Source organism: Amblyomma americanum, chromosome 11 (genome assembly GCF_052857255.1).
Source record: "Amblyomma americanum isolate KBUSLIRL-KWMA chromosome 11, ASM5285725v1, whole genome shotgun sequence".
Lineage (NCBI taxonomy): Eukaryota > Metazoa > Arthropoda > Arachnida > Ixodida > Ixodidae > Amblyomma > Amblyomma americanum.
In genome coordinates, this window is record NC_135507.1 from 5,260,384 (window position 1) to 5,287,337 (window position 26,954).

General features: G+C 48.3%; 1 long non-coding RNA gene across 1 annotated transcript; it reads left to right on the plus strand.

Annotated features, from left to right (window-relative positions):
- The first annotated feature begins 1,795 nt into the window (after positions 1-1,795).
- LOC144110702 (uncharacterized) lies at positions 1,796-22,892 on the plus strand. Its single transcript, XR_013309907.1, has 4 exons — positions 1,796-1,888; positions 4,064-4,160; positions 20,941-21,151; positions 22,544-22,892. It is a non-coding gene; the product is annotated as an uncharacterized LOC144110702 (long non-coding RNA).
- Positions 22,893-26,954: the final 4,062 nt, after the last annotated feature.

The window sequence follows — 26,954 nt, forward strand, 5'->3', positions numbered from 1 at the left end:
TCGAGCTTACGCTCACTGGCCGACTGCAAAACATGCTGCGTTTCATGTGCAGCGGGGGCGCTGTTATTGCTAAGCACGGCATGCGTTTGTCAGGAGGAACGCTTGGATTGAAATTTCCCCCAAATTTTCGAACATCGCCGCGCTTAGTAAATTCCAAACAGTTTCGTGCGTAAACGCCGGCATTGTTTCATTGCCAGTATCCCGCCAGCAGTGAGATGTTGTCTTCGCTTTTAAAAAAAGTTGGTTCTACTCAGTCTATTATTTAATGCTTTTTTTTTCATAGACAGGTGTCAACGTGGCGATTGGAATAGAAACATGCACATAGTAAAAAAGTGTGCCTGCTGTAAAGAGCAAGAAAATGTACAAAACGTCGCTAAAAATTATGCGTGCATGACAAAGCACACGCTCCGTTCAATGGGACATACTGGAACTTCCTTGCTTACAAATTACGTATTACTGGCCCTGCAGCCGTCAGCAGCGGGAACTTTACTAGTATGCTAACCAAGCGAACGGCTAAATCCAGCACATACTTGTGCATATTTCTAAAACACTCTTTAAGTAACGCAGCCACTGTTGCCTCTTCCCTTGACTGGTTCATAGGGTCATAAGGAACCAACATTCCATCAGAAAAATCCTGCGCAGAGACAAGATATAAGTGGGCAAGGACTGGGCCTAGTAGGTTGTGCGTGATGATTTTTACGCGCTATACTTTACGGGGCGAACAAAGAAAAAAAAAACAAACACTGGCAGGAGGGAGCGCGGTCCGTTCTGTCAGTGTGTTTCCTTCCATCTGTGTTCGCCCCAAAAAGTGCAGCGCATAATAAACATCAAGACCTAAGTAGTAAGACCAGTGTTTGCAAAAAAAGAACTACTTATTAATTCCAAGCTCCAAACCTATTCTGCCGTTAAAATTACGCAGAGACTACAGCATGTCAAAGCAGGTATACTCCTTCAGTCCTTCGGTGACTTTTCCGAAAAACCGATCTCCCTCAGAAAATTGAATATAAGAGAAGAAAAGCAGCTCGGAACGCCCAAGCTGTATCCGTGTGGAAATCGCTGGAAGCTGTGGTCCCTGCGTCTCCTGCGCTTTCTGCGGCAATGAAATCGACGCATGTTTGCTGTGGGGTCGGTTGTTCGCCACTATAGAATGAAATAACACGCACTTCTCCTTATCTGTTCTTCTGAAACTCACCGCTAATGCTTTCTCGCTTGCACCTTCTTGAGAACATGGGAGGTCCAGCAAGAGGTTTCAGGCGGTGTCGCTTAATTCGTATCCAGAGGGTCCGCACCAGTGCGAGACTAGTCTTGCAGCCGCTGTCGTTGCAATAGTTCGAGCAGAGAAAATCATTCACGCAAAGTGTCCATGTTAATCGTAGTGGCTGTGCTTCACGAACCCATGTCCTCAGTAGATTGGTATCCTTTGGATAGGCTAGAAGGGCTCGTCAGAGGCACAGACGGCGTGTCACAGGGAAGCAAACAGTGGAGGCACACACTGACACACTATGGAAACTGCTTAGAGCCGAACAGTGTCCTGCTTAGCTGGTCACAAAACTACCAGCGACAGGTTCGAGCGAAGCAGACTTAAGCCACGAGGGATCGTGTACAGCAAGCGACGATGCTATCCGCGCTTCCACTAGTGGAAAGAAGCGCCGACGCAGCTCTAGTAGGGGCATGCTGTAGCTGCACCGGCCTAATTGGGTGCAGTAAAAGCGTGCGACGTCTCGACCACCAACTTGCTGCTGTCTTACACCCCCGGAACGAACTTGTGCAGGTCCCGACTGTGCTTTAGCGTGGCGTTCGGTGACTGGAGGTGGACGACGTGTTGTCCACGCAGCTCCATGAGAAGCTTTGGTCAACAGAGCTCAACGTTCCTGAGGACAGGCACACGGTGAGCACATCACTCATATTATCCTACGTGAGAATGCCACAGATTCAACTAAGTGGTCTGTAGCAGCAGCATGAGCGTGGACAGCTGAGCGAGTACCAGAAGGACGGTGGATGCCTAATGCATGTGCAATCCCCATACTGTCACAGTTGTCTTAGCCATTACGCTTATGAACTATTACGGGTAAATTATTTTTTTATAGTAGCGGCAAATAATGTTTATCAGTGTGATCTTCAAATTGGAGTTTCTACGACCACTGAACTGGGTTTAAAATGAAGGCCGATCAATATTGAAACTCGCAGCAACACGATGCAATTAGATGCGCAAAAAGTACTGAAAGAGAGGAAGCCTCCGTGGTGGTTCAGTGGATGGGTTTCTCGGGTGCTGACCTGAAAGACACGGGATCGATCCCGGCTTTGGGACGTTAAACTTCATATAAACAAAACCAAGCTAAAACGGAGGCCAAGCTTCTATTTCCAGGGTTAGCTTTCCAGAGCAATTAGTTTTTCAAGACAGAGTGAACCTCATAATTAGAGCAAAAAAAAGAAAGAAACGCTGTTTTGTGTTGACTACTTGCGACATGCACGGACTTCGCAATTGACTCACAGCTCAAGGCATTTCGGAGCTGCTATAAATAAGACCATCCACTATGCTAGTGTACTTTCTCAAAAGGGCATTTACAAAGCGTAGTTTCTCAGACGTAATGCCCGAGGTTCGCCATTTCAGCTGCTTGTTTTATTACCCTGCAATTAGTAGCTATACTGCTGGACCCAGTCTTTTAGGTTCCGTTACCGTACAGGGATTTGTTTGTAGACAGCGATGACCCCACGCACACGTTCTTCCCAGTAATGAGGCTCATCTTCACGTTCTCAGGTACTTTCCGCGGAGAAAGATTTCTAGCTGATGGAGGCTAAAAATACTGCATTTGGTAACTACTCACGACGAGTAGGAACACAATTTAGTTAGCTATTGCGAAGGAACGTTTCATGTGCGTGTCATTACCTTTGTGGCGTTCGCACGTGCATGTTCCCTTTCGTGCTTCTCTCGTCAGGACAGCTGCGCTGATAGGTGGTGACTTCCACATCGTACGCTGAAAGCTGATAAGAAATCTGGCTCCTAGCGTCCAATGGTGGCCATTAGGGTCGGGCATGGGAATAGTCGACACGTGGAAGATTCAGATCGCCGATCAGCAGTATTTTATTCTTTGTGTATTTTGACATATGGATTTGTAATTTGACTAAGTAATCATCGTTGACGTCAGGGGGCCTATAAAGCGCATAAAAAATGAAACCATGTCCCCAGCACGACAACTTAAGACACAGGCATTCAAGATCGGGGACGTCTTCAATTAAGGCGGATTCAGTTTGGTTTTTGACAATAACAGCTGCACCGCCGCCCCTTGAGGGCCTGTCCTTCCTGAATACCTTGTATGAGGGTGGAAATACGGTGTCATCACCTATATCATTATGTAGCCAAGTTTCTGTTATAACGCATATGTGGGGATCGTATTCGAGCAGTAAAATTTCAAATTCGTCCGCCTTATTTACAAGGCCTCGGGCATTAACATTGATTATTCTGAACTGTTTTTCGGGCTTTAAAAGGGCCCTACTGTCGTGAATGCGTGTTTTTTGCACAACCAAATAGGTAGGAGCGGGGACCAGTATGCCATTTCAGTTCAGTGGGGACCTGTTTTCGACTACGCCTGAAGGCGAGTCCTGGGGCGAAGCGGTTCTTCTCCGTCGGTTTTTTTTGTAATGGTACCTTGTCGTTTTTATCGTCATCCCATATGTAGGACAAAGATACTTTATCACCCTTATCACGGTTCGGTTTGGAACTGTCCCAGAGCTTTTTTCTAATACCTCTGACTTTGTGTGAAAAATCTTCACCAAGAGAAAGCGAGCTGTTTTTAAGTTTGAAAGCGTTTTTCATAATTTCACCCTTGCGTCGCGAATCCAGAGGCTTAACGATAACTGGCCTATCTTCTTTCGGTGCTGGCCTTCCTAAGCGGTGAATTCACTCTATGTCAACTTTGCTTTGTCCGAGCGTTTTTGCAATAATCTTTTCATTAATAGAGCTTTCCAGTGATTCCCTAGTCTCATCTCCCTCTTCTGGGAGGCCGTAAACAATTAAGTTTGACCTCCTGCTGCGATTTTCCAAGTCTTCAATCCTGTTCTCCAGGACTGCAACTAGGCGGTTCAATGAAGCAAGCTGGTCATGGCAGGAGGCGACTTTAGATTCTAGCGCTGACAGGGCGTCTATTTTGTCTTCAATGTCGGTGAGTCTTTTTTATTTTATGTCTTTTATATCTATTGAAATTTCTTTCAGTTGTTTCGCGATTTGGGACAGTTCGGGGCCTGGTTTGAGTTTGACATCTCCGGTCAGTAACAGCAGTCCTTTGAGGAACAGAGCAACTTGGCAGCAGACACTTGGGCACGGCAGCACAAATAGGAAGGGGTCATTGGAACGAAAGCATTTTCCGTAACATTTCCTCACCTGCGGAGTGAACACGAACGGGTTAGACACTTGCATCCTCATAGTGCCGCCGTGCCCAGTGGCCGTGCTGCTTGTCGGAGGGCAATATATAGTGGGACAGCTTGGGGGTGTTGTCCACGGGTCATGCGCACATCCCACGGAGCGTGTAGCCGCCGAGTGGAAAATTGGTGCTGTCAGGATTCTGTGGTGGGCAGCTGCATCAGGAACAGGCGGGCTTGCTGGTCCGATGAAAGCGCACAGGCTTCTCGAATATGGATGTATTTTGACGCAATATAGACGAAATTTGTTAGGGCACAGCGCCAAGCTTAACTGCGTTATAGAAATTGCAAGGACCGGTATGGATACTACTTACACACCTAAGTGGGATACACACCTCTCTGTCAATAAATAAGGAGACTGAGTAATTGCTAAAAAGGTAACTTCTCAACTTTAGTGTAGGAATATATTTAGCGGCTAAATTTTGAACTGCTATTACCGATCATGATTCCACCCACCGAGGCTACAGGATATCCATAGGTGACCTAGTGAGGTTCAGAGAAGTTTCAAAAATTCTTGTGTGCAGTTATTGAAAGTATTACTTCAAATATCGTCAAGTGAAGCAATACTAACTGCGAACGATTCTTAGTCTGGGAGAGTTTCTAGTGCGTGCGCCCAGGCGTCAAGGGTTGCCTCCGCCGAACGCTACCTAGCCGTTCAAACAAGAATTGCCCGCGAGGTGGCCGAAAATCCGGTATCTTAGCACTTTGTGTCTTACTTCAGTTACCACATGCTGTTGCTCGCTCTTCTGCGCGGTAGCACAGAACATACACGTGATTAAAAGTAAGTCTTCTCAAGCATTGTACTTTGTTTACGGCAACAGAACATGGGTCAGAATGTATGCATTCCTGTAGTTGAAGAATCTGGGCGTAGGACTGATTAGACCACTAATTTTATTTAACCAGCAAACTTGTTCGCGCGTCTAAGGTGTATTGTGATGTGGTGCATAGCTGACAGTGGTACGCCAATAAATAGCTCTATTCGAAATTAGAAAGATAAAATTAAATAAATAAGCGAAAAAACAAACCAAAATAAAGCCTGGGTAAATTTCCCAGGTACCCGGCACAGGAGAACCGGAGACACGAAAGAGCATCGTACGTCAAACCAGCATGCGTCAAAATAGCGCACAAAAAAAACAGCACAGCGACAAAACAGCGCCGGGGAAAACACAGCTCGACAAGAGAAGAAAACAGGAAAAAAAACAGCACATCGTAAAAACAACCCATTGGTGTGCGCTGCCGCGCTGCGTTAGGTGTGAACAATCAAAGCCCTAAACGAACGGTAAATCACAACACATACGGCAGCGACCACTGCAGTTAACGAGTGCTCGTTTCAAAGACTCGGTAAGGAGCAGGGTAGGGTAATATTCACGATCTCAAATATTTACTTTTTTTTTCTGGTGGGTAATGGAATGAATAACTCTGAAAAAGTTCTGTAAGCATCGATTCTGCGTGTTGACCATCGTGGTTCTGAATTCTGGCAAATACGTCCGACCTAGGGCTTTTGGTGTAGAAATTTCTTTTTCTTCAAAACTCTTACTGTAGGCAGTTGAATTTTCAGCAATGTTTTAAGAGGTTCAGGCACTTCACACGCTGAAAACATCCAGTATGCGATGCTTACTTTCAATGGTGGCAGCATTGCGCGAGCCGACATTTTTCATTTCGTTTCATTTATTGAAGCCTTAAGGGCCGGTGGGCATTACATAAGGCGGGGGCAAGAACAGTGTGTACAACATATGGTAGTAAAGCAGCTGAATGGGCTAGTTGGTTTTGCATCTTAGCGCTTGTCCCCTTCTTTCTGTCTGTGTTTGCTTGTGCGCTGTTTTTCACTAAGAAACATATGGTACCAGCTCAACAAAAACAAAAACAAAAAGGAATGAAACGAAGCAAAACATTAAAATTAAAACATTAAAATTAAAAACATTAAAGGAGATAGTAACACAGGATCAGATTATTTGATGAAGCCGAATACATCACGTAAGACACAGGTGATTCGCTAATTCAGTGCGGAAAATTGCTCGATCTGTGCAAGAAGCAATATTATCAGGCAGGGCATTCCATCGGGCTATTGCATCTGGGAAGAATGAAACATTCATAGCTGATGTGCGGCCTTTAATGGGAGCTATGGGATGAGTGTGGTTTAGGCGAGGGGATATTCTTGATGGCAGCTGCAGCAAAGGATGCCTGTTAATAGGGCGGTAGAAAAAGGAATGACGGAGGCATAGGCATGATACGATGCGACGTGATTGGAGACTTGGGAGGGAAAGGGCTCGTTTTAGTGCAGTGACACTACTATCACGCGAGTACTGTGACATGATGAACCGTGCAGCTCGATTTTGAACGGCTTCTAATTCATTTGTAAGGTATGCTTGTGAAGGGTTCCAGATGGATGAAGCGTATTCAAGCTTTGGGCGTACGTATGTCTGATAAGCTAGTTGTCTGATTTCAGGTGGTGCTGATGTTAGGTTCCGTCGCAGATAACCAAGAGTGCGTGAGGCCTGGGAGCATATTGAATTAATATGAGTGACCCATGATAAGGATGATGTCAGGTGAACGCCAAGGTATTTGTAAGAGGAAGTTCAGGCAATGGGAGTTGAATTAATATGGTATGTGCAGTTAATAGAGGTTTGTTTACGAGAAAAGGACATGAGTTGGCATTTGTCTAGGTTAAGTGGCATGTGCCATTTTTCACACCATGATGCAATTGTGTCTATATCATTTTGTAGCTTAATGGTGTCTTCAGGGGCATGGATGATGTTATAAACGACGCAGTCATCCGCAAAAAGTCGAAGTTTGGTTATTGTGTTAGATGGAAGATCATTTATGTAGATTAAGAATAACAACGGTGATAACCCTGCGCCCTGAGGGACACCTGATGTGACGTCAGTATGCGATGAGCTGCAACAGTTGGCGAATGTAAATTGCACGCGCCCTTTAAGAAAGTGCTCGAGCCAGATAAGTAATGTTTGCGGGATTCCAAGTAAAGCAAGTTTAGCTAGCAGATGATTATGCGGAACACGGTCGAATGCCTTGGAAAAGTTGTTTGCTGTTTAACCAGGACGCTGCACAGCAGTTGTCTGAGACTGACCGGCGGTTATTGCACTTTGCGAAATGGGCTACACTGCTGACCTGATAATTCATACATCAGCGTGCATTTATGGAGTTTAATTTTATTTTGAAGCTTTTTTTCCACTTTTTTCTCTTTTTTCACGGTGATCTTCATTCAGTGAGCCGGCCCTGTTTCTTAATGAACCAGCGAAACGAGCACTCGTTAGCTACAAAGGCCTCTGTGTTGTGATTTACCTTTCGTTTGTGCCTATCATTGTTCACCCCTCCAGCGCCGCTGCACCGTACTCTGATGTGCTGTCTTGTCGTCGTGCTGTTTTCCCCTGCTTTCTTTTTTCGTCGTGCAGTTTTCTCGCTGTGGGGTTTTGACGTCATGCTGTTTATTCCCTGTGCTATGTTGTTGCGGTTCTGTTTTGTATGTGCTGTTTCGTCGTATGCTCGTTTGATGTGTGCTGTTCTTTCGTGTCCCCGGAAGAAAACCAATATTTTTGCTTTTTTAAAAGTTGGAAGACCTCTCCTAGTGGTTATAGGCAGCAGGTTTACTAGCAGTCTTGCGAAGTACTTTGAAAGTGTCCCGAATATAAGACTACCTTTTGTTTTTAGTCCCGTGAGCTTCTTGACATCCATCAGTGTAGTTTAAAAAAATCATGCTCCACAACCGACCATCTTGTTGGTGATGAAAAAAACAGTCCGGAAGCTTCGGTACATAAAAAACACTACCTTGCTGTCTTTTTCAACTTCGAGATGGCGTATGACACAATCTGGATGTTCAGGATTCACCAAGACCTTGCTGGTCCTGGCATCCGCCACGGGATTTTTAAATGCCTTAAAGAATTTTTGTCTGTTCATTCCATATCCACCTAGATTGAACCCCTTTTAGAGAACTGCTTAGAGAATGGGGTTCGTCAGGTGTGTATTTAAACACAACACTTCTTATTCTAGAGATGAATTTTATTCGCAAAATATTCGCAAGCTCCATTATTGAGTCAGTCTATGTAGACGATAGTCAGATACGCAGTTTACATGTCCTTCAGCATATCAACGTGTGAATGACAAACACAGTTAACAATAAATAAACTGGCCATGTGGGGGACAAAATATTTAGCGCTTTTCTCCACGGAAAACAGTGCCCATCCGTCTCATTCAAACGAGGCTACCAGACAGATCCCACACTACACCTGAATGGCACCATTTATTATGAATAAAAAATGGACACTAATGTTGTGGCATAAGTTTTGACAAAAAACTTACTTTCCTGCCTCTCATAAAAAGCATTTAGGAACAAAGCTTCCCAATCGCTGAACAAACTCAAACTGTTTTCGCGCAAACACTGGGGTTCTGATAGGGCACGCCTTTTGCAAATTTATCGGCTTGTTGTACGCTCCTGCTTAGAGTATGATTGCATAGTTTATGGCTCAGCAATACATTCATACTCTTTGTACTCTCTGCCTTCTGTACGCGACTTCACATTAACATAATTTCAGAATAAACAAACGCCACACCCCGCAGGGAGGGGGAGGGGGGGGGGGCGTCTGCAGCTTGCAGGCGTTGGTGAGTGGCGACACAACGGGTTCCCGAGCATCTGCAGGGACATCCCCGCAAGGGGATGATGGTGAGCAGTGCATCACCACGGACCCGAGCACCCGCGCCTAGCCGTGTGTGGCATCGCCGTGTCCGGTGAAAAGGGGATCCTGGTGGTTGAGCCGATGCCGAGCGTTTGGACCCTTAAGGCCCCTCGGCGGAGGCAACACACCACTTTGGCCCCAGCTTCCTGGAGACAGCACCTCCGGCCTGACCCGACCGGGGGAAATCGGCAGTCGTCTTTTCCTGTCCTTCTCTCCATCTATTTCTTTTCTATCTTCTTTCTGACTACTGTCCTGTCTCCTCCTCGTTTCCCGCTTTTTCCTTCCTTCATGGGCGGCTAGGGTTAACCCTATGTAGAGTAGCTACCCTCAGTTGCCCCATTTTTGGTTATAGTTGAGGTGTACAGCTGGCGTGGGCAGGAATTGCTTTCAAGTTCCTGTCCCGTCCCCTTGTTGGACTCCGTGGTGGGTGGCTGGCACCATGAATGAAAAACTAATTTTTTTTATGGCTCCCCTCCTTTCAAAAACAGATCACTTTCTCAAGACAGGGCGGAATGAAGCAGCAGATTTTTTTAAAAAAGAAACAAACATTTACCAAGTTTCACGTAATCCGCAGTCAAAGCGATGAAAAACAAGCAAGAATAATATCTCCATACCTTGTGTCTAAATGTTTAGCCGATACCTTCGGCCCTGGCAACAGGGGTCTCAAAAATGGCCAGCGGTGACCTTCTCCTTGATCTGCGTGAGTGCATTCAGCGCTCAAAACTTTCAAACACTGCTTCTATAGGGGACATCCCGGTCTCACGAAATCTGATGCTTTCCAAATGGCTAAAAGTTTTGCGTACGAAGAAACGTATCGGCTTTGGAGTTTGCCGACACATCAGTACCAATTTCTTCACTCAATCGACCCACACCTTAGATCAAGATTCTCACCCAGAATTCCTCGACAACTCGAAGCACTTTATCACTGACTTCGTCTGAATGCTGCATATACAAATAGCCTGCGATACCGTTTTGGACAAATGAACAGTCCGCATTGTGACAACTGTGCTTCGATAGAAACTGTGGAACATATCCTGCTTGAGTGCCCTGCGTATGCTAACGAGCGTGCGTACTATGAACATTGCATGCAGAAGCTCTGCCCAGTGCCCCTAACAATGGACAAAGTTTTAGGCCCCTTAGCCTGCTTCAGGCAACAGAGACTTGCAATGAACTTTCTTTTTACATATTTAAAAGACATTGGACATCTCGATAAGCTCTAAATTCACTTGCAGGTTACCTTCATGCATTCTTCTTGCAGTGAACTTCGTCAGCCCATTCGTCGGACTATGCACTCCATCATTTAATAGGTTACATCAATACTCGCCACTGCATCCTTAGTACCCATTTCATGGCTGCATTTTATCTTCGTTTTTTTTTCCACCTCTTCCACGCTGCTCTCCTTCAGTCTTTATCTCCCAAATTCCCCTCCCTACGCAGAGTAGCATGCCAGCGATATTAAACCGCCGGCTAAATTCTCTGTTTCTTCATTAAAGAGTCTCTCTCTCTCTCTCCATAACAGCACATCGATCTCTGAACACTGTCCGAGGCGTAATATCAGAAACTGATTTTCGACCCCGCCGCGGTGGCTTAGTGGTTAGGGCGCTCGACTACTGATCCGGAGTTCCCGGGTTCAAACCCGACCGCGGCGGCTGCGTTTTTATGGAGGAAAAACGCTAAGGCGCCCGTGTGCTGTGCGATGTCAGTGCATGTTAAAGATCCCCAGGTGGTCGAAATTATGCTGGAGTCCTCCACTACGGCACCTATTTCTTCCTTTCTTCTTTCACTCCCTCCTCTATCCCTTCCCTTACGGCGCGGTTCAGGTGTCCAAAGAAATATGAGACAGATACTGCGCCATTTCCTTTCCCCAAAAACCAATTATTATTATTATTATTAAACTGATGATCGAAAGGCTCAGCGACCAAGACGTCATAGATGTGCACCGAATCAAGATCCGGAAGGACAATAAGGAAATAGACACAAAACACTTAATCCTTACTTTCAACACCAGCACATTGCCCGACACCATCGATGTGGGATATTTGAAAGGTAATGTAAGACCATATATACCTAACCCCTACAGATATTTCAATTGCCAAAGGGTCGGCCACGGCTCACAGAGTTGCCGCGGTCTCAAAACTTGCGCAAAACGTGCCTCGAAGGATCACCATTGTGATGAATGTGACACAACCCCGCGCTGCGCAAACTGTGAAGGAGACCACGCTGCATATTCCAGAGCGTGTCCGTCCTGGAAGAAAGAAAGAGATAATCACCATAGAGACGAAGGAAAACATTTTTTTGAAAGAAGCAAGAAGGCGTTTTGCGCTTACGAACACATTCTCTTTCACAGCAAAACAAAACTTCGCTGATGTGGTGTGCAGGGGCGTAGCACCACACACACTCCGGCACTTGCCGAGGCCACTCCCACCGAGCCTATGGCAGGGCCATCCACGTCCAAGGCAGGGTCAGCGAAAGTTGTCCTGCCAGTGTCACAGCAGGGAGCGCCGGTCCATGGGTCGGCACTCCGCAGGACTTCCCCCCTCTTGGGAGGATTGAAACTAACAAACCCCGGCTTCTCCGCGGTCCTCAGCACTTCTGGCGAGGTGATCAATGTAACCTTCAGTCCGCCCGCTCTGCAGCGGCGAAACAGCTCTCTTGAGCGAAAAAAAGACAGGCCCCACCGCCTAAGTAAATCTCCTTTCATTTCCTCTCAAAAGCAGAAACATGGCTTTTTTAATTCACTGGAATTGTAGAGGACTTATGCGGAATTACAGCGACATAACACATATTTTAGGGTCAATGTTACCCATAGTTTTGTCTTCAGGAGACCAATCTTGGTCCACAACATGTGCATATCCTGAAACAATATAAAAACCTTTAGACGCTATCGAGAGCAGGCAAATCGACTCTCGGGAGGTGTCGCGATTAACGTTCAAAGCGGCGTTCCTGCTCAAGAAATCAAGCTCAAAACAAAACTTGAGGTGGTTGCAGTCAGCATCGTCAGCTACAAAACACCAATAATCTGTTCCGTATGCATACATCCACATTTTACAATAACAGTTCATGATCTACAAGAACGGATAGATGATCTTCCAGAGCCACATCTTGTAGTTGGGATTTTTAACGCTCACTCCCCTCTTTGGGGAAGCGAGCGCTGTGACACTCAGGGGCAAACAACCGAAGATTTTATTCTCACAAACAATATATGTCTTTTAAACACGGAAAAGGCCACATACTGCTCCCCAAACTCGGACAATATGAGCTGTTTAGATTTGTCTTTTAGTTCACCATCTGTTTTTAACGATTTTAAATGGGATGTTATCAACAACCCATATGGCAGCCATCACCTTCCTGTATTAATAAGTTTGACACCTGCACCAGAAATCATCCCAACGAAACCGCGACGTTGGAAGCTGCATTTAGCAGAATGGAAACTTTTTAGAGCACAAGCCAATTTAGAAGATATAGTTTTAGAAAACATCAACATCGATGAGATAAACGAAATGTTCACGAATCGTATAATTACTGCCGCACAATTAGCTATTCCTCAGTCTTCAGGAGATGGTGCAGCAAAAACACAGTGTGGTGGACAAAAGAATGCAAGGAAGCAAAAAAAACATATGATAGTGCTTGGGGTAAATTTCGCAGGTACCCAACACAAGAAAACCTCGTGCATTTTAAAAAGGCAAGAGCCAGAGCTCCGTACGTCCGCCGCAGTGCCGAGAAAGCTTCTTGGCAGAGTTACGTTTCATCTTTAAACAGTCAAAACACATCAGAAACAAAAATGTGGGATTTAGGTTCGAAAATAAATGGCACCTTCTCACAGTTTTTCTTCTAACAGCACCTGGCACACAAACAAGCATAAGGGAACAGTCAGACATTTTGGGGGAACACTTCGCTGCAATCTCCAGTTCTTCGCACTATACGCAGTCATTTCTAAACACAAAAATATAGCCAAACAACAAAAAAACTTCGCATAAGTGGAGGGAAATACAATTTAATTACTCTCCAAGAAATAGAGTACTGTCTGCCAAAACAAAACTGCACCAGGACCCGATCAGATACACTACGAAATGCTTGCGCATCTTTCTCAGCCTGCCATAAGGGCACTCTTGAATTTCTTCAACAAAATACTCACACAAGGAAAAATGCTTAAAGCATGGAAAACAGCAGTGATAGTGTTATTCCTGAAACACGGAAAACCACCGACTTCCCCAAGCAGCTATAGGCCGATAGCCCTCACAAGCTGTGTCTCAAAATCTTTTGAAAGTGTCCTTAATATAAGATTAACATTTGTCCTTGAAACCCACAAACTTCTTGATGGCGATCAATGCGGATATAAAAAGGGATGCTCAACGACAGACCATTTAGTTCGCCTGGAAAACACAATATGAGAAGCTTTTTTACACAAACAGCACTGTCTTGCCGTTTTCTTCGATATGGAGAAAGCGTATGATACGACCTGGAGGTTTGGGATCCTCCGCGACCTAGGCGACCTAGTTATTCGCGGTAGGATGTTAAATTTCCTCACTGACTTCCTTTCCGACCGCTCATTTCAAGTACGCCTGGGATCAACCCTGTCCTGGAGCTTCGTTCAAGAGAACGGAGTTCCTCAACGATGTATTTTAAGCACGACATTGTTTATTATAAAATTGAATTCCATAAGTAAAATAATCCCAAAGTCCATCCTGTAATCAGTATACGTTGATGATGTTCAAATAGCCTGCACATTCTCATACATTGCAACATGGGCGAGACAAATGCAGTTGACAATGAATAAACTAGTGACATGGGAAGATCAGAACGGTTTCCAGTTTTCCACACAGAAAACAGTACCCATCCTTTTCTCGCTGAAACGCGGCACACAAGTCGACCCATTCGTACACCTGAACTGAACACAGATACCCGTCAAAAATGAGCACAAATTTCTATGGATAACCTTTGATAAAAAACTCGCTTTCCTGCCCCCATATAAACACACTGAAAAAGAAAGCCTCCGGATCCCTAAATATACTCAAGGTACTGTCAGCAAACGTTGGGGTGCTGACAGGACATGTCTTTTGCAAATCTATCGCGCCATTGTACGCTCTACCTTAGATTACGGATGTATAGTATATGGGTCAGCGAGAGCATCGTATATTAAACGACTGGATCCAGTGAATCATTTAGGTTTACGTCTTTCCATTGGTGCATATCGGACATCACCCATAACTAGCCTATATGTAGGAACTAATGAACCATCACTTACAGGCAGAAGAACCATGCTTACCTGCTCGTACATTTTGAAACTCCGTTCCCTACAAAAAACGTCTATGTTACCATATAGCTACGAAGTGCTCATCTCGAACGTTCTTTATCAACAAACCTCAAGCTACCAGGCCACTGCTCTTGCGATTTGAAGAGATGTGCCAGAATCTTGGCGTCCTAAACACATTACCTGGTATTGTGCAAAGACGAGATGCACTACCTCCATGGCAGAATTTCCCTGCAATCTGCGATTTTTCTCTTACACGCTTCCGGAAGGAACAAACTCCAAAACAACATATCATATAACAATTTCTTGCACTAGAGGAAAAGTACAGTACTTTCAGAGCTTTTATAAAGATGGTTCAAAAACAGATGCCTACGTAGGAAGCGCAGTGGTACAAGGGAATTGGATTGAAATAGTAAGGTTTCCACAGTGTGCCTCCATTTTCACTGCCGAATGTTACGCGATCTCTGGAGCCGTGCAAAATATAGTGAATGAGAACCTCGCAAACAGTATCATATACACAGACTCGCTAAGCGTGCTTACAGAACTTCACTCTGGAAATGCAGTCACTCTTATACATGGTGATATCATACACAACATAGTAATAGCCACAGCTAAAGGACAAAACGTAAAACTCTGCTGGGTACCAAGCCATACCGGAATTAAAGGCAACAAAAGAGTGGACTTCTGTACTGCTCAAGCTCGTTATAAGCATGTAAAGAAAGTAAATGTACCGTTCAACGATTGCATTAGCTTAATTAATCGTAAAATAAGACAGAAATGGCAGTCCGCGTGGGACAACGAAGTAAACAACAAATCACACAACGTAAAATCAGCTATAGGTGAATGAAAGTCCTGCACTTACCAGGAACGTTTTGAGGAAGTGATTATGTGCCGTCTTCGTATAGGACACATGCACCTCACACACAATTTCCTACTGACAAAACAAGATCAACCTGTCTGCGAAAAATGCGGACATGAAGTTTCGGTTAACCACATATTAATATCTTGTGCGAAGCTGAAAAAACTAAGGAAAAAGTACTTCACTCAGTTTTGTAACGAATACATTCCTTTTCATCCCGCACTGCTTTTAGGAGATGATGCAATTGTTGATGTATCACGTGTTTTTAGCTTTCTTAACGAAACGAAATTTCTCAAAAGACTAAATTTTTTACCCAATGGTCTGTTTGAGTTTCAGTACACCTCAGCCACTTTCTCATGCATGAGAAGAAGGATGAGGCTTTTATATTGATTGGTTGGGAGCCTCGATATCCTTGCATAGCCAAGGAAAGCTACTGAGGTTACCCAGCCGTTTTTAAAGCTTTTACTAAGCCATTTCTACAATTTGTGTATGTGTTCACTAGTTGGTAGTAAAGTTTGATGGCCGTTACACTAGGGATTATTTTTACATTTCTATAACATTCAACAAAAGACTTTTCCTATACCTTGTTCTTGGTGCATGATGGCATCAGTTGCATATGTGCCATAAAACTCAGCACAAAACACAAAAAATGCCACATAAACGTATATGACAAGAATTTTCGGCACAGATGGGGAAGTGCAGGTAATGCAACCGATTTTATACCGATGGTTCAAAATCTGATCATTCAGTTCGAAGTGCACTAATAAAAAAACAATTTCGAGAAGACACTAAGGGTGCCACAGTGTGCATCCTTTTTCACAGCCGAGTGTTACGCAGGATCTTTGGCCGTAGAGAACATAATAAATTAGAACATTGTGAACAGCATAATTAAAGCGATTTTTTTAAGCATACTAACTGTACTTAACTCTGATTACATTACGTACTGTATTGATTTCTGTAGAACTTTTCGCGTCTGTTAACTGTCTTATCTATATTGCTTATGAGACTGCCTTTTTTGTCTCTTAAAGTGCACATCTGGTTTTTACCTATGGCTAGTTTCCTTTTCTCCGTTTTTAGGCCGCCTCCGTTCTTTTAAGCATGCTCGATTCTTTCCATATTAAATTTTCATTTGCGGTTGCCTTCGCTTATTTATTGCGTTGATAGCTCTGCCAGTTCTGTTCTGTCTATAGGCTTAGCCGCTTTTATGCTTTGGCGTTTCTTAATCCGATCTTCCGTCTCTTGAGATAGCTTGCCGGTATCATGTAGAATCACACTACCTCCTACTTCTACTGCCCACTCCGTAATGATAGCAGTGAGATTATCATGGTAGTGAAATAAGAGAAAAAGCGGTGCCGTAGTAGTCTCCAGAATGATTTCGTCAACCTGGGGCTCTTTAACGTGCACTCACTGCCTTACTACATTACCATGCAGCGTGGTTGAGGTGTCCACCGCGACTGAGAGTTTTCCATGTGATGTGAGCCGCGGCGGTGGCTGAGTGGTTACGGCGCTCGGCTGCTGGCCCAAAAGACGCGGGTTCGATTCCGGCCGCGGCGGTCGAATTTCGATGGAGGCGAAATTCTAGAGGCCCGTGTACTGTGCGATGTCAGTGCACGTTAAAGAATCCCAGGTGGTCGAAATCTCCGGAGCCCTTCACTACGGCGTCTCTCATAGCCTGAGTCGCTTTGGGACGTTAAACCCCCTAAGCCAAACCAAACCATTCACTGTTGAACATTAATGCCGTCCTTCTCTGTATGCACCGAGGCGTCAGTGACTGCACCAGAGCACCTGTGCAGAATGGCCTACGGCGGTGTCCCCAGCTGAAACTGCCGTCGTAGCACAAGGTCGCAATCGAGCGTCTTCGCCAACAACCGGAGACAGCGCTCGGAGTAGCCGTATGTGGCGTTACCCATTGAGCTTGTCCACGATGGCGCTTGTTGAAGACGGCCGTGGTGTCTCGTCCACACGCGGCCTTCCGGAAGTCACATCACTGCTGCAAAGCCTTGGTTCGACTCCACTTTTGCTGGCACCCGACTTGTCTAGGTTGAAAATTCCGTGCGAAAACCAGTTCTCCTGGCGCCTGGCTAGCCATCTTCACCGATATATGCGAATATTTTTCCCAGGGGTGAATAATAGGGTTAATGAATACAAGTTTCTGGGTTGAGTAGGGGAGATAATTCGTTCTCTCTCCATTTAATCGCGGCTGTTTCAGTTCAAAACCGCCCGCACCCCACCGCGTGATCGCGTACAACACCGAGCGCTCGCCGACCACGGCGGGCCGTGCTCTGAGGGAACAAAGGAACGACTCACTGGCTTACACAAACAGGCCTTTATTGCTACAACAACAATAATGCCAGCTAGCAACAAAATACGCTGAGGAATCGAGGTCGTCCAAACCACCAGCAATATAACCCCCCCCCCCCCCCCTTCCAAACAACAAGGTTTGACGCCGACAGACTGAGGGACTTGTTGGCTGTAAGACTTGGGCCTTCGATCGTCACTGCTGAGTTAACTGCGCATCACGCCATGTGGGGAGACATCCGGATGAATTCGAAGGGCAGAAATCTTGTCTGTTTCGCATCTGACCACGACCTACAATGCCTTATACGATAGTTCTCCAACGTACGTTCGCGGGCTGTCTTACAGCAGTTGTCTGGACTTGGCGTTTGTGTTTCGGTGCCTTTCGTGACGCGTCCCGTGGTTTGCCGACGTAGAAACGCATGGAAGTGACCACATTTCCACATATAATATTGTACCTGGTCTTGCTGGATGCAGATCTGCCATACATTTGCAACCAATAGACGTTTAAAATCTTTATGGAAGAAGCCTGCAGAGAAGAAATTACAACATGCATTGAAGGGCGCATAAAAGAGGCTATGAAACACGCAAGATGCTTCTTCCCTTCAATGCCAAAGTTCACAGACTTCAATGTGGAGCTGCAGCGCCTCAGATCACCTCGACGAAGAGAAGAGAGAAGATACAGGCGCACAAAGTCGCTGCACGACTTAAGGGGTGCAAGGCGCACACAGAACAAAATTCAGCGCAGAATTCAAATCATGCAGGCTGACCGTTGGAAAGAATTCTGTGAATCACTGAATCCTCGACAGCCTCTCTCCCGCATCTGGAGTGTGGTGCGCGATTTGTGAACATCTCCTCAGCAGCTCCAACTATTCAAGTCTCTCGAAGCGAAGCGGAAATTGGCGAAGATTTTTGCGCAAGAATAGCAGGTCCCACGAACCAATCCACAACCCTGAATTGCTGCGCAGTGCATAGATCTAGGGATTCCCGAGGGAACCCGATGGAGTAACATGCTCTGTGCTTGCAAACCTTGGTCAAGAGGCTCGACGTGTTCTTTTAGACCATTTCAACTCATCATGGTGTGCGGGTACAGTTCCGGACGCGTGGAAATCAAGTCGTCAGGTTCCACTCCTTAAAGTAGGGAAATCGCTGCTTGACCTAGCGTCGTACCGTCCAATCGCATTGGCTAGTTGCGTGGGCAAACTCATGGAAAGGATGGCACTTACGCGAATTGAGTGGTATCTGGAGTGCTATCAAAGATACCCAGATGTAATGTCTGCGTTTCGTTTGGGACGTTTTTCTATTGATTGCGTGAATGACCTGGTGTCATCAATTCAACATCAGAAGCATCTGAAGCGCTTGACCACGGCGTTGTTTCTGGATGTTAAAGGGGCGTATGATAACGTCGCTCATCAATCTATTTTGAACTCTCTGGAAGCTGCAGAACTTGGTGGTCGCATGTTCTGCTGGATACGCAGTTATCTATCCAATCGGTCACTAGTTATGCAGACTGAGGACGGACCAACATCTTGAGATTACACTTCCCGTGGGGTCCCACAGGGTTGAGTACTCAGCCCAACGCTTTTCAATCTTGCGCTTGTCGGCCTTGTTGATGTACTACCACAGTCGGCGAGAGTCTCAGTCGGTGCAGACGATATTTGTATCTGGGCATCAGGAGTTACGCGACCACAACTTCGAGCAAGGCGTCAAAAGGCGGAAAGCATTCTTCCGGCCTACCTCCGCCTGCAAGACCTGGAGATTTCTAATGAAAAATCTTCTGTTGTTGTCTTTGCAGACAAGAACGTGTCCCATTATCTTGTAAACATAGATAGGGTCACAATACCCTCCGAGATAAGCCATCGCTTCCTCGGAGTAATCATCGATCGTAATCTAACATGTAGCCCACATGTCTCGTACATTAAAAGGCGACTGACATCAATCCTTAACGTTCTCTCCTTTCTCGGAGAAAAAGTCATAGGGAGCATCAGTGCAGTCGATGTTCCAGCTGTACACGGCATTATTAATGGGATTCCATCGGTACAGTATCCCTACACAGGAAACTTGAGGAAAACGAACATACGGTGTCTGCAAAGTGTTCAGGCTCAAGCTCTGCGGACGTGCCTAGGAGTGCCAAAATGCGCGTCTACAGCCGCAACAGTACTCATCGCTCAGGAGAATCCAGTGACGACTACCTATGTCACAATCGAAGCCTTGAGAGCACACATTCGTAACCTCTCACGGACTCCCGCACACCATCTTGCCAGTCTTCCTGCTAACCGGTCGAGTAAATTGTTTGCAAAAATTATTGATGCCCATCGCGACTTGCACCAGCCTCTAGACCGTCGTCTTCATTATGGAGATTATGGAGTCTGCACCAACCTCGTGTGGTTCTTTCCACACCGGGCACAAAAAAAGAGGGCTGATTTATCGACCAAAACACTAAAACAGACCACCCTAGAAAATTTGCATGAGAAACACGGACACCGACTGCAAGTACATACCTATGGCTCAGTGACCCCTTCCAGTTCCTCGGGCTCCGTAGTCATCCCCGTAAGGACCATAGTTAAGAAAGTGCAAACATCACACCGGACTTCATCGACGGGTGCAGGACTTACTGCTATTTGTGTCGCCATTGAGCATATCAGTGAAGAAGCACCCCAGCAATTATCTGTTTTCACTGATTCAAAGGAAGCTCTCCAAGCGTTACAATCTGCTGGGTCCCATGAACAACTCGCCGAAATCCGAGAGCTCCACCACACAGCCATCAACAAAGGACACGATATTGTTTACCAATGGCTGCCAGGACACAGCGGGATCGCAAGCAACCACCGCGCGGACGAGGCCGCGCAAACTGCTCACCATGAGGGTGCTTGTGTGTCCATCCCCATCTCGAGAGTTGACGCAGCGGGTAGGCTTAGACCACTGTCCCGGAACAGCACGCTTGCCGTGTGGAATTCAGGCCATTTCTCGCATTCGCGTTTAAAAAACTTAGACCCAGATCTGAAGCTTCGGCTTCCATCCGGCCAACCACGACGTGAAGCAACTTTGTTGAATCGCCTGTGGCTTGGTGTAGCTTTCACCAAGCACTACTCCTTAATAGGTGTGGCTGACAATCCTGCATGTGCCATCTGCTGGTGTGATGAGACTATAGCCCACATTCTTTGTGAATGCCCTGCCTACAGAGCCGAAAGACTGCCATGCACTGGAGCATCTAGACCTGCGCCCACTGACGGAAACGAAGATTCTCGGCCACTGGCCGCGGTGTTCGTAAGCGGTGATGGCCTCCAAGGCACTCCTCCGCTTTTTGTAGACTTCTGGCCTGCACGATGTGACTTTACTGAACGCTGTGACTTTACATAGTGACGTTAATTTACTGCAACTGTCTTTTCTCCTTCATCTTTTTCTCCCTTCACCCCGTTCCCCCCGCGCAGGGTAGCAAACCAGCTATTCGTCTGGTTAACCTCCTTGCCTTTCCTCCTCCTCCTCGGCCACGCTAGCGCTAGGGACACTTCGAGGCCGGGCGGAACGAGATACGAAGGCATGTCTCCCCGCCGCTTCCTCGCCCCGCTGGCGAAGAGTGGAGCCACGAGCGACGCGTCCGTTCGCGCCGACGATCCCAGACGAAGAGGATGATGCTGTAAGGTGCGTCTTATAATAAACTGCACATCTGCAAGCAAAAAGTTTAATTTTAACGTCCCACGCGCGCGTGCGTGAAGTCTCTGTCGCACTCTCCCTTGTTTGTTACAGTAACTAAACAGAAAATAGAGAGTTATAGCATATCATTGCCGTGTTTACGTTACCGTTTACCGTGTTACCGGACGCCGGATTTTCCGGTTAGCGCGGCGCACGACAGAAGACGTTTTAGCGCGCTGTATCTCCCTTAACAAGTTACCGTAAAGCTAAAACTAGTGATGAGGATGGTTGATGCCCAGCTTTTCATTATATAAGAAATAGGGATGCATTGCAATCATTTCTATGAAGTGAAATGGTACACTTTAATAATCTTTTTCTCTGGGTATAAAGACGTACCGACGACACTTCAACGGCTTTTCAAATGTGCCCGTGAAGCTAGACACCTTTGCCTACCCTGTCCAGTAGACAATTTCACTACGTAGACCTCAGTAAGCTTGCATACACAGCGCACATTGCGTTGCGAGCGCTGTAAAAAAAAGCACAACTACGACACATGTTTGCCGTGCCGCATTCTCGCTTCTTTGTGTTTGGATGTAAACACAGTGGCGCCATCTATTGGCAGTAAGTTAAAACGCGAAAACTCCGGGCCGGAGAAACTTTTTATTTTCTCCAATTACTCATGAATATAGCAAGAGAATTACCAGTTTTTGTTTTGCGAGGAAAAAATAATGGAAATATAGAAAAATGTTAAATCGGGCACTAAACTGAAGAGCTGCAGTGTAGTCGTTGCTATTTGGCTATGTACACAGCATATATTCAGGCTTAACTCCTCAAAAATCGGCAAATAATCTCAAAAACATGGACTTGTTTTATTACTCAAACCTCACCGTATGAGTGAGAGTTTGCAAATTAAAAGCGAATGCTTTCATGTATAGCGAGAAATGGCGCCGAAGAACGTGGCGGCGGTGCTGTATTTGGTCCGAAACGGCCGTGCAGGACGCCGCTATGTTTGTTTACGAGCGAACGCTAACTCCCCGCAACGCTGAGATTCCGTAAAGTGCTTGCGGACCGGTAAGTGGCGGCGCATGCGCAGACGTCGCTTGCCGGGCCCGGTAAACGGTAACGTAAACACGGTAACGATATGCGCCCCTCCCTTGAGGCGATGCTGTCTCTGCACGGTTCATCGTGGGAAAGGCTACAAATGGGTCTGCAAGGGAGGTGCCCACAAACTGAACAGCGCCCTTTTACTGAGTCAAAGCTTTCTGTTAAAGGTAGGTTTTCTCGGGGCAAAATGTTAGGACTGGTGTCATTTAAATCATGATTTTGCAGTTGTTCTGTGAGCCATGAAACCTTAAATAATGTTTACAACGAAGGATGTTTTCTTTTTCTCTATTTTTGCAGACACCTTCTGGGACCATCTAAAGGAGCGGGGATGCAGCGATGAAGATATGGTGAATAACCACAAGCTGATGCCGCAATACCTGGCACAGAAGTGCTGGGACATTCGCCGCTAAGTAAGTTTCGCATTTAGTGGAACGTTCTTCCGGGCTAGTTGGTTGATTTTAGAGGATTGATGACCAACAGGATCCAACAGGCGCAGTTTTGTAGCTACTTTCGTGTTCAGTCGCAAGAATTTTATTTGGCGTGCAGAAAATTATATTTTTATGCATAGCTACTCGGCAAAGGCCAGGTGTCTCTCAGCTATCGTTCGCATAAGCTAGAATAGCAGAAGAATAGAAATATCGATACAAGCTGCCCCTGGCTCACGGTGAAGAATTTATTTAGGTTTTGTTACTGCACCCGACGTAGCGACCACATCTTGATCGCCGCTCCTCTTGCTTTATCTGGCGCCACGAAATGTGAGCTTGTCAAGTCGCGGCCGCCCTGCAGGTGTTGCTTGACCGTTCAGTGCCTCGACGTCTACGCGCGATTGTTCCAATATGGCAACGCAGAGAAGGATAGATAGTGATGTCGACATCAAGCCATTTTACGCTACTTCGTATTGCGCTAGGTAGATATGATTGAATGAGCACAACAGCAGCCAGGACGTGGCCCTGTGGTACTTCAGCGCTCGTTCCTAGGTATGGAAGGTTTTTTATATTCTTCCGCGTGTCTGCCGAGAGCGTGGTTAACTATACCGTCTTTTAAAGATATTTTGGATTAGGAGCCTACGTGTGCAGTTATATATCGCATGAGCAGTAATAAGCGGACGATGAGACGGTATGAGCCTCTCCGTGCAGATATAGGCTTCTGTGATCCGTGGTTTTCTCAGGTTGTACCAGAAGTTCTCGCGCTAAAGAAACATTAGAACACACCCTCCAACTTCAATCTTTTTTTTAATTTCACATTGAATGTATTTGTGCGCACTGCTGCGGTCTGCCGTGCCGTCCTTTTCGGTAGTAAGAGTGGCGTGCAGACAGACGCAGTCTGTCTGCACGCCACTCTCACGACTGGAAAGGACGGCATGCACGGACTGCGCCTGTCTACACGCCACTTCAGGTGCGACTGCACCAGGGAGAAAAAAAAAACGAGCGAAAGCAGAACGGGAGTGCCCTCCGGGAACAATTCCACAGGAAGCAGCGGCAGGCATCCGCCCTTTGGATGCCCGGGGGACAGCGAGAGGAGATGATGTGTCATAAAGACACACCACCTCGCCTTGTCCACCACACAGAGCGGCCGAGTGTACAGCCGGGCGTCAAATCGCCCGGAGCGACCCTAGACGAAATCTCAGTCCCCACAGCGCAGCGACCGCTGGCATCAGCAGCACTGCAGACGCTGGGATTCGATCCAGGGTCTTCGCGAATGCGTGAGCAAAGCTCAGGCATGTTACCCACTCGGCTACCCTGCGGCACGGCTTGGTCGTGCTTCCAGCCAGTGCTGGAGCGAGAGGAACACGCTGGGCCGAAACGGCGCATGCGCAGTGTCGCTACACCGTTGGGCGACGGCGATGCAATCGCGATAACGACGAGCATAATGCGCGATATCGTGCGCACCTGCTGCACGGTCTTTTCGCGTCGCGGTGCAGACGTGTGGGACGCAAAAGCATTCACTGCCAGCAGCGGAGCACACATAACAGCGGAATAGGATAAGTTGACTGCTGATTTCACCATGATTGAACGTTTGCAGCGGCAAGGAGATGGTATGAATTGTTTCTCGCCTACCGCAGGCACAGGTAGTAGCACACTGTGGATAGTGGTGGCGGAGATTTATTAAATGTTTTACAAATTCCACCACACCTTCCAAGCGCCTCCAATTTTCGGAAATAAAAACACCAAAAACAAAAACGATCGTCTACGATCGTCTTGGACGTCCAGACGATTCGTAACTCTTCGTTGTTAATTAGGAGGAGTTGCTATAGGTGCATATACATATGCGCATACAAAAAAGAATAAATTAAGGGCGCCCTGAAGCTACCCCTGAAGCCATGACACGACGCCGTTAACTTTTATTTGCTACTGTACTGTACATGGGAGAAAACTATTTATTGCCCTTAAAGTAAATTTGTAGACGCGGACATGAATAAAACTGCGAAGAAAAACAGACATTGCCGAGCTGCAATAAACTTTCTCTGGTATTTTTTCTGTAAAGACAGTTGGCGTCTCCTCTCCTTTCTAGGTAGGGTTTAGGATCTCGTCATTCGTTCATACACTTCTGCCGCAGCGTAGCAGCGAAAGCCGGACAGGGAGACCCGTGCTGGTGGAGATGGAAATCAATATTGGAATTATTATTGGAATCCGGAGAGGCCTAGAGCACCAAATTACGGTAGGATTTACCCACCCCACTCTACATCAAAATGTTCAAGCGAGTGTAATACTACAGAACATCGCTGGCTTACATTGCGGGCATGGGGGGTTGCAGTGCGAAGTCTGATGACGTCTTACCTTAAATTTCAGTGGGCGAGGAAAAGAATGGAGGGAGTTTCTTTCGAATGCCTTGTAAGCCACAGGTAGATCCACAAAGCCGCGCCATTCTCCATGAGAGACACCTCTCCCGCGCCACAGAGAAGCTCTCCTCAGGAAGACCTCCTCCCGAATTTACTCACACAGGAGACACTAGGTCTGCCGGTACCGAACTGTAAGTAGACGAGAGGGACGTATGTTACGGAGTCTCCACTGCAATACAATATGGACGAAAGGTGAGGACAGGTCGCCCGCCTTGCAGCTCGCCTGCAGGTCTCCCGGCCACCGCTCGTCCCTACCTGGCTCGCAACAGGTCGGCGTCTATTCTTCGCCCACGAAGGTAGGCCTCCTGACTACGCGTCAGTCGTAGACGGTCATCTGTTCAACAGGACAGGTCGCGCTCTCCGTCTCCCATGCGTCGCCCGCGCGACAGCTTCGTCCACCCCTCTGCGTGTAGCCCGCGCGACAGGTAGGTCCACCCGTCTGCGCGTCGCCCGCGCGACAGGTCGGTCTTCGACCGTCCGCGCGTCGCCCGCGCAACAGGTAGATCCACCCGTCTGCGCGTCGCCCGCGTGACAGGTCAGTGTCCGACCGTCCGCGCGTCGCCCGCGCGTCGCACCATCCGCCTTCGCGACACACGGTGCCCCTTGACACCGCGTTGCCTTTCCGCGCAACACGTGCCCCCCTGCCCGTCTCCGCGCCGCTCGCGCGACACGTGCCCCGCTGCCCGTCGGTGCCCCCGCGACATGATCGCCGCCCCCTCCTCTCCGCGTGACACGCCGCGCCCCATTTCCTGCGTCCCCTGCGCGACACGTTCCCCCCTGCCCGTCAGTGCCCCTGCCCGTCTGCGCGCGGCACATACCCCCACCCCCCCTCCGCGCGACACGCGCCCCCCTGCCCGTCCGTGCCGCCGCCCCCCGTCTCCGCGTGACACGCCGGGCCCCCCGTGCGCGACCCCCGGCCCGTATCCGCGTCCGCGTCGCCCGCTCGACACGTCCTCCCGCCCCCGCGCGACACGCGCCCCCCCTGCCTGTCCGTGCCCCTACCCGTGTCCGCGTCGCCCGCGCGTAACGTGCCCCTCGTCCGCGCGACACGTGCCCCCTGCCCCTCCGTGCCCCCGCGACACCACCGCCCCGCCCCCTTCCCCGTGTCCCCGTCCCCCGCGCGACACGACCGCCGCCCCCTTCCCGTCCGTGCCCCGGCCCGTGTCCGCGTCCCCCGCGCGCCACGCGCCCCCCTTCCCGTCCGTGCCCCGGCCCGTGTCCGCGTCCCCCGCGCGCCACGCGCCCCCCCTCCTCGTCGGTGCCCCGGCCCGTGTCCGCGTACCCCGCGCGCCCCCCCCTTCCCGTCCGTGCCCCGGCCCGTGTCCGCGTACCCCGCGCGCCCCCCCTTCCCGTCCGTGCCCCGGCCCGTGTCCGCATCCCCCGCGCGCCCCCCTTCCCGTCCTTGCCCCGGCGCGTGTCCGCGTCCCCCCATCCCGTCTGTGCCCCGGCCCGTGTCCGCGTCCCCCGCGCGCCACGCGCCCCTCCTTCCCGTCCGTGCCCCGGCGCGTGTCCGCGTCCCCCCCATCCCGTCTGCGCCCCGGCCCGTGTCCGCGTCCCCCGCTGGACACGCGCCCCCCTCCTCGTCCGTGCCCCGGCCCGTGTCCGCGCCCCCCTTCCCGTCCGTGCCCCTGCCCGTATCCGCGTCCCCCGCGCGCCACGCGCCCCCCTTCCCGTCGGTGCCCCTGCCCGTGTCCGCGCGCCACGCGCCCCCTTCCCGTCCGTGCCCCTGCCCGTGTCCGCGTCCCCCGCGCGCCACGCGCCCCCCGCTTCCCGTCGGTGCCCCGGCCCGCGTCCCCCGCGCTGGACACGCGCCCCCCTCCTCGTCCGTGCCCCGGCCCCTGTCCGCGCCCCCCTGCCCGTCGGTGCCCC